Source organism: Phoca vitulina, unplaced genomic scaffold (genome assembly GCF_004348235.1).
Source record: "Phoca vitulina isolate PV1807 unplaced genomic scaffold, GSC_HSeal_1.0 scaffold3, whole genome shotgun sequence".
Taxonomy (NCBI): domain Eukaryota; kingdom Metazoa; phylum Chordata; class Mammalia; order Carnivora; family Phocidae; genus Phoca; species Phoca vitulina.
In genome coordinates this window covers 40060387-40068927 of record NW_022589706.1, presented here as the reverse complement: position 1 = coordinate 40068927, position 8541 = coordinate 40060387, and the positions used below count along the sequence as shown (strand labels likewise).

At 42.2% G+C, this 8541-nt stretch overlaps 1 non-coding gene across 1 annotated transcript; it reads left to right on the top strand.

Moving 5' to 3' along the window:
• The first annotated feature begins 2833 nt into the window (after positions 1-2833).
• LOC116630391 lies at positions 2834-2948 on the top strand. Its single transcript, XR_004298968.1, has one exon. It is a non-coding gene; the product is annotated as a U5 spliceosomal RNA (small nuclear RNA).
• The last annotated feature ends 5593 nt before the right edge of the window (positions 2949-8541 follow it).

Below are 8541 nucleotides of genomic sequence, written 5' to 3'. Positions count from 1 at the left end.
AGAAGAGTTGCCCCCTAGCCCTGGCGTGCAAGGATGAGAATAGAGCTGTTAAAAGAAAAATCTGCAGGCTTTGACCGTTCTCTTTAGAACTATTGTCACCCGCCTTTCAAGTCTAAAGCGCTCGAAAATACCCTTTAGAATCTCTTGAAATCTCCACCCATAGCCACCCTTAACTAATTAAGCTTCGTTAAGCTCACGCGGTAAAAATGCATCCCAAATTTTAAACAATAAGAGAGGAAAATGCAGTCAGTTCGTGAGTTGTGAGAAGAAAATGTCTCGGGAAGATCATGGACTCAGAACTGTGGGGACAAGTCCAAGTCCATAGACATGGCAGGTAGCAGGTAATTCCTGAGCCTTCAAAACACGATTTCAGGGGCGCCTGGGTGGCTCAGTCATTAAGTGTCTGCCTTCGGCTCAGGTCATGATCCCAGGGTCCTGGAATCGAGCCCCGCATCGGGCTCCCTCCTCTGCGGGAAGCCTGCTTCTCCCTCTCGCATTCCCCCTGCTTGTGTTCCCTCTCTCGCTGTGTCTCTCTCTGTCAAATAAATAAATAAATAAAATCTTTAAAAAAAAAAAAACATGATTTCAGTGGAGCAATTATCCTCAGATTTACAGGACGGTAAAGCAGGTGGTGAGGACATGGAGGCAGTCTGGTCACCACCTGTGGGAGAGTAACCTGGTTTCCCTGTTTATAAAGTGGAGTAACCATGCATAATACCTGGTGCACAGTAATATGCTTTTAAAAGAGAAAGAGAGAGAGAGAACGTCGTCTCATGTACCCCTTACCTTCTATTTACACCAGAAATGCCTTATTAGTCTGCCTTTGAACTCTAAATCATGCCCATCCTCAAAAATTTAATGGCTTCCTTAAACCACTTAGTGTAGCATTCAAGGCCCTGACCAACCTGATCTAGATAAGCTGTACTATCACTAGGATTAAAATAGAGGTAGCAGCAAGTGCTACGGAGGTTCAGAGTAGGGAGATGGTCCCTAGCTAAGAGGATCTAGATACTTCTCACAGTAGATGATTATCCAATCTGCCCTTACAGAATTAGTAGAATTTCAACAGGTGGAAAGTAGGGGAAGGAACATTCTACACAGTGAAAACAGCAAGCTCAAAAACCCATCAGCTGAGACTTGCCTAACTCCTCCTCCAGCTCCCCCAGTTCCTTCTCTTTCAAGTTCCTTCACTTGTTTCTCTTATGACACAGCTTCCACACTCCTCACTTTCCTAGTCTACACCCCAGTAGGACCCTTGTCTCCCCATATTAGGACAGTATAGTATTAATTAATGCAGCTTCAGATGCAAAATGTTTTAAAGGCCCTAGGGGCTTAATCACCATGGGTCTGGTTATTTAATATCAAATGCAAGCCCTCCCCTGTCAATCAAACTTGAGAGGTATTCATTTTCATTGAACCAAACAGAAAGAAATGAAGAAAGGGAAGGAGGGAGGGAGAGAGACAGAGAGGAGAGGAAGAGAGGGAGGGAAAGGAGGAAGGGAGGGAAGAAGGAAGGAAGGAAGGAGAAAGAAAGAAAGAAGAAAGAAAGAAAAGAAAGAAAGAAAGAGAAAGAGAGAAAAAAAGAAAACTGCTACAAACTTGTCTGCATTTATTCTTTCTTTTTTATTTCTTTCTTTTTTTTTTTTTTCTTTTTAACTAAAATCTAATTTGAGTTGCATGGCTTTTTTAGATGCTGTAGCCCAAGGAATAATTCTGGCTTCTGTCAAAGCCCTCAAAGGCATAAACTGTTTTCTTTCCTTTTTTTATATCCAAAAAGGCAAAAATGAAACATCTCTTCTTAAACTTACTAGATAAATGTCCTTCATTTCCTCTGCCTGACTGCTTCCTGGAAATGTTTTATTAATTGAGAATTTATTCCCACATATTGTGATGCAAAAAAAAGAATGGCAAATTGGCAGCTGCATTCATTTAAAATTAGCAGAGGCCCTTGTTCAAGAGATGGCATATTCAGAGTGACCCAAATTATCAAGACATGAAGGCCACAGGTCAAATTCAAGGCCAAGTTACAAATCAATAGAAAATTTCCTTGGGGGGGTGGGTGGAAGCTAGTGCTATGAACTTGAATTCTTAATTGTTTTTCAAGAGACTGTATAATTTGCTGCATCCAAAATTTAAGATCTTTGCAAGATAAAGACTTTGACACGTGAATGAGTTCTGGTTTTCTTATTTTGAGACTATGGATTCTTTCCTATATAGTTAATTCATCAATTTTTAAATTTTAATTATCATATGTTCTTAATAATGTTTTCTCTGGAGATTTACTTCAAAAGTTTGGAATAATGTTTTTCTGCTTTCGTGTGCTTTTTATTCCTAACCATGTTTCATTTTTTTTCCCTCTAGAAAAGAGCTTAGTTTGGCTGAACCCACATGAATGTTACACTGAAGTTCAATTATCTGCTTTACATGTTACATAACTCAAGGTTTTGTGACTGAAAATTGGGGTACAACATCTCCATTATGATGTTAAAAGATTTCACTTCTACTCATTTGGGGTCACCAGCCAAAGGGAAGACATTGGTGTGTCAAGGACTAACGTTTTGGGTGTTTCTCCCACTCTCTCTGCATTTTCAGTAGTACCTGTCACTGTTCACCCTTCCAGGAATCTCCTCCCCATGTAATTAATTCTGCAGGGACTGAACTCTGGCTCTGAAGTTTTTGCTGTGAGTTAGCCCAATTTCTATTTAACATTGAGTTCAAGTGAACTTAGAAGACAATTTAAAAAATACTGCTTTACTTTCTCTATAACCTTATTCTGAAACTTTCAGTGAGAGTAAAAAAAGATTTTTTGTGTGTGATAGAAAGTGCACTGGATACTCTTGGTTTCTCTTCAGATCATAGAAATGTTTTGCCTTTTACTAAAGATTTCCGTGGAAAGGAACAACTTTGAGTCTTAAGCCAATTTTTTGAGTCCGTGTTTCATCAAGTTAAAAAAAAAGAGAGAGAGTGAGAGAGAGAGGAAGGAAGGAAGGAAAAGAAGAAAAAGAGTGAGTGAGCACAGACCAGATAGGCTAGAGAACTGTTTCTCCCCTCTATCGCTTTAATAAATCACTTCTCTTGAGTTTTCCCTGTAAAATGAAGAGGTTGGATTGTGATGTCTCAAAAGTTCTCAGCAGCTTAGAAGCCTAGGGTACTTTTTATTCTGTTTGAAATTTCAAATCATGTGTAGTTTTTCCTAGTACAATCATATATATTTTAAGTTCAATGTACTGGCGTCCCTAGTTTCTTCTCTATGGTTCTCTTTTGCCCTCCATGGAGACCCACCAGTAGCCTTGAGTCATACTGGCTTAAAGATTGATGTTGTCTGAAGACAGGGATCTGAGGTCTGGTCTAGCTCTACTCAGTGCAGGATCATCTATCCTTGCTTCCAGCTGGACCCTGACCTTCTGTTCTGGTTCTGACAACTGGAACGCAATGTCTTACCCACTACAGTATCTGCAGCTTGAGGCACAGAGATGTCTCCTAAATGCTGAGAGAAGGGAGGGAGGTGAACAAGGGAACTCCAGAATGAGCTGGGCTCCCTCCTGCCCTCTCCCAGAGCCCAGAACATACTTTGAACTACTCTCCCCTTGTTCCTCTTCCCTTCAGCACCACTGGCCTCCTTGAAGCCCAATTGCGGTTCCTTGTTCTGCTTGCTGTTCCTCTTCGGAAACACTGTCCAGTACCCTCTATCCATGCTGCTCATTCCTGCCCCTCCTGATTCAGATGTCATCTCCTCATTTACCAAGCTTTTAGAATTACAGCCTCCTCCCCTTTGCATCCAATCCTGTTGTCCTTCCCTGGTGTTTTTCTTATTAGCATTTATCACTAACTAGCATGTTATGCATTTTATTTACCTTATTTATTTTCTTTCCTTACTAGAACTTAAGCTCCAGAAGAGAAATTGTTCTTTATCTCCAGTGCCTATAATACGGTCATTGTTCAACAACAGTTTGTGAAATGAATGATTGGGGGATCTCAGCTTGGTTTTTGCAGACTTTCAAAGTGGGGACACCCCTTACACATATCAGTACCCCCAGTTCAGTACCCATGACAGACTTCCCTCATGCTAAATGCTAGCCTGCCTCTTTGAATCTCCCCTAAAATATTCCCTTTTCGATAATTATTTGTTGAAGGAATAAAGAAATGCTCCTGGATCCCTGGTCCCTGTGATCTGCCTTCTTGTTGGAAATCTCCCTTCCACCTCTTCTGCATATTGTATTCCTAGCACACCCCTAGTTTCACACACCAGTCTCTAGTTGGATTTTCCTTGGCGCCCCTAACAGTCTGTTGAGCCTCCAGTGGCGCTCCGTTTGCCTGTGGTTTAAATATAAGCCACACACCCCTCCCTGCAAAGCTGTCATCTCCATTGCCCTGCCCCTGCCCTGCATTCTATCTCTTTCCTCTGGCCTTTGTCATTGTTCTTCCTCCCAGAGTTCTCCTTCGGGATGATATGCAGACCACAAAATCTCACAACTAGAAGAGATCTTAGGGGTCCAAGCTCTCACTTTATGGATGAAAGAAGATAGGCCTGCAAGTATTTGGCTTGCACAGGTTTGCACTCAAGTTAGGGTACAGCTGGAATGAGGATCCAGAGGCTCAGATTTCCAGCCAGTCTGGTGCTCTTTCCACATCTCTCAAAATCTCCAGTCTTCCTTTGGTTTTTCCTCTGGCCCCAGTGGCCCCGTTCCCAAAAACATCTTTTACTCCTCTGGACCTGATGAGCCACTTTGTTCAATGGCTGTACAAACAATGTATATTTGAGGTAAGAAATCTTTTCAGATCCATATTTTCCTTACTTTTAAGCCTATTTTCATATTAAAATTTTCACATGAAAATAGGCTTAAAAGGGAAAGCTAGGGAAGCCCTTATTGTATCCTATTACACTTAAAATACTCCAGACCCGGGGCAGCGGGGTGGTGCAGTCAGTTAAGCCGTTTGACTCTTGGTTTTGGCTCAGGTCCTGATCTCAGGGTCTTGAGATCAAGCCCTGCAGCAGGCGAGTCTGCTTAAGACTCTCTCTCCCTTGGGACGCCTGGGTGGCTCAGTCAGTTAAGCATCTGCCTTCGGCTCGCGTCATGATCCCAGCGTCCTGGGATCGAGCCCAGCATCAGGCTCCCCGCTCAGCGGGACGCCTGCTTCTCCCTCTCCCACTCCCCCTGCTTGTGTAACCTCTCCCACTGTGTCTCTCTCTGTCAAATAAATAAATGAAATCTTAAAAAAAAAAAAAGACATGCACGTTGGAATCGGTCTATCTAGTTTCCTATAGAGACACTTAGCATATAATCTAGGTATTCTATTGTTAAAAAGAAAACCACAGGCCCAAAATAGCATCACTTAAACCAAGTTTCAACCAGGAATTTTCTGATCACATCAATGAGGTAATCTGTCACATGGGCCCTCTTCACCCACTCCCCCCTCCAAAAAAAGATGAGGTAATCTGCCTGATAAGATTCCTGCTCTTCCCCCTAAGGGAAGGTGACCTTGTCTGAAACAACCTTTTCTTTCCTTTTGCTAATAACTTCCTTGCCCCACCCTCCTTCCTATAAAAACATTCCATTTTTGTACAACTCCTCAGAACTCCCCTCTACCTCCTAGGGGGGATGCTGCCCAATTCATGAAATGATTAATAAAGCCAATTAGAATTTCAAATTCACTTGGTTGAATTTTGTTTAACAGTACTAATGCAAGAGAACTGAAAATATATGCCATCCATGCAAAGACCCTGTAGGAAAGTGTCCAAAAACTGGGAACAACCCAAAAGTCAACTGGTAAATGGGTAAACAAATTTTGATACACCCATACAATGGAATAATAGTGTCAGGGAACTAAAACTTTCCCTGTACTCTCAGTTTAAGTGAGTGGGGCCCTGCAAATTAGACTAACAAAGACAGATTAGCAAAAGATCAAATTTAATCATTGTTTTTGTTAAGGTATATAGAAGGGTACACAGTAAAATGTGACACAAAGGGGCTGTTAGCATTTGGGGCTTATACACCATCCTAACAGAGGCAGGGGAGGAGGAGAAGGACACTTAGGGGAAAACTAATGACTTCTAATAAGGGAAGGTGGAGGATGAAAGAGCACTTATGGGAAGACAAATGAGGTTTTTTTGTTGTTGTTTTTCTTTTTAGATTTTATTTATTTGACAGAGAGAGAGAGACAGCAAGAAAGGGAACACAAGCAGGGGCAGAGGGAGAGGGAGAAGCAGGCTCCCCGCTGAGCAGGGAGCCTGATGTGGGGCTCGATCCCAGGACCCTGGGATCATGACCCGAGCCAAAGGCAGACGCTTAACGGCTGAGCCACCCAGGCACCCTGACAAATGAGTTTTTGGAAAGATAAATGGGCTTCAGGAGAAGAGATGGGAAGTGTGAGAGTTTGTTTGTTAGTTTAAAGATTTTATTTATTTATTTGACAGAGAGAGAGATAGCGAGAGAGGGAACACAAGCAGGGGGAGTGGGCGAGGGAGAAGCAGGCTTCCCGCTGAGCAGGGAGCCCGATGTGAGGCTTGATCCCAGGACCCTGGGATCATGACCTGAGCCGAAGGCAGACGCTTAACAACTGAGCCACCCATGTGCCCCTTAAGATTTTATTTTTAAGTAATCTCTACACCTAATGGTGGGCTCAAACTCACAACCTCGAGACCAAGAGTGACGTGCTCCACTGGCTGAGCCAGCCAGGTGCCCCTTCTTCTAAAAATTTTTATGCCACAGTGAGTGGCATATTCTGGACTCTTCCAATAGCAATAAAAAGGAATTAGCTATAAGGCAACTGCATAGATGAATCTGGAGAGCATTATGCCAAGTGAAAGGAGCCAGATACAAAAGGTCACTTCCCTTATGATTCCATTTGTATAACATTGTGGGAAAGGCAAGCCAACAGAGACACAAATCAGATCAGTGTTTGCCAGGGGCTGGTGGTTAGGGAAGGGAAGTGACTTCAAAAGGGCATAGGGCATTGTGGGGGTGATGTTAGTGATTATACCTTGTCTACGGTGATGGCTACACAACTGTACAAACTCAAAATCCATAGAAATGAGCAACCTAAAGGGGCAAATTTTACTGAATGCAAAGTATACCTTAATAAGCCTGACTTTTCAGAAATATAGCTGTAGAGAATAGAAATTAGTTTTTCTTTGTCTAGGTGTTGGGTTATTTGAGTTATTTTGAAAAGTGTCTGAAATCCTTTCACCAAATGTTACATCTGAGAATGATGACTTTTCTCCTAATAGAGTCTCTTCCAATTTATACTAAGAAATCACTTTTTATCCCTAAAGCTATTTTATTCTACAGATATTTACTAAGCACCTCGTCTGTTCAGGGCACAAGGGTGGGGTTGGGGGGTAGGAGGCAGGTAAAGAAGTATAAACTAGGTTTTGACCTTCACCAGCTTACAATTTAGCTGGGGAAATAAAACCCTGCTTTAGTTAAAGAACAGACAGTAAGAGCTTTTCGAGTTTGGAAGAGAAAGTGCTTTCAGCTAGGGCATAGCTTCCACAATGCAGCACAGGATGTCTTGCAGGAAGGGAAGCAGCCCATGGATATAGTTCATAAGGAAAGAGTTCGAAGTCTAGAGAGCAGTTACCTTAAGGTCACGCCTAATGTGTCATCCAGGAGGAGAGACTGGTTCTCTGGTGAAACATGAAGAAACAGCAACAGAGATGCAGGAAAGAAAGGTAAACCAGAATAGCAAACCAGCTGGGGCTGGAGCAAAACAGGACTAAAGGTGAAGTGCATGGCATCAGTTTACGTCTGGCACCCTTTTAAGTGTGGGCTTGGCTTTCTACCAACAATGTCTTAAATAAGCAGTAATGGATTCTCTCAGAAAAACAGACAAACAGAAACGCGAACAGAATCAGCACTACAATCTTTTTTTTTTGTTTTTTTAAAGATTTATTTATTTATTTATTTATTTATTTGACACAGAGAGAGAGAGAGACAACGAGAGAGGGAACACAAGCAGGGGGAGTGGGAGAGGGAGAAGCAGGCCTCCCGCCGAGCAAGGAGCCCGATGCGGGGCTCGATCCCAGGACCCTGGGACCACGACCCAAGCCGAAGGCAGACACCCAACGACTGAGCTACCCAGGCGCCCCATCAGCACTACAATCTAATCACACTTAAGATGGTCACACAATCAAATAAAATCAAATCAAGTATATTGATTTGGATGAAGAGGAAATGTAAATACCTGTAGTGTGCTCAGAAGAAAGAATGTTTCCCTGAGAAGCTAGTCTGTCGGTAAACTGGAAAGGAGGAAAATGCAGGGGGAAGAAATTGGCTTTACTTCACACTGTCCAGAGGGAATTGAGACACTGAATGTGGCAGTTAGAAACTAGATTTCTAGAATTCTAGATTTAGGACAAAGGACAGTTCACTTGGATTTTCCATTACTTAGCATAGATGTCAAACTTATTTAATCTCTCCTGACATTGAGTTCATGCTCACAAAACAACTTAATAGTAATAATATTCACTCCGTACTTTGACTTCAAGACACAATTAAGTTATTAACTGGTATTCTGATTTTTGCATTTTCTCCTACTATT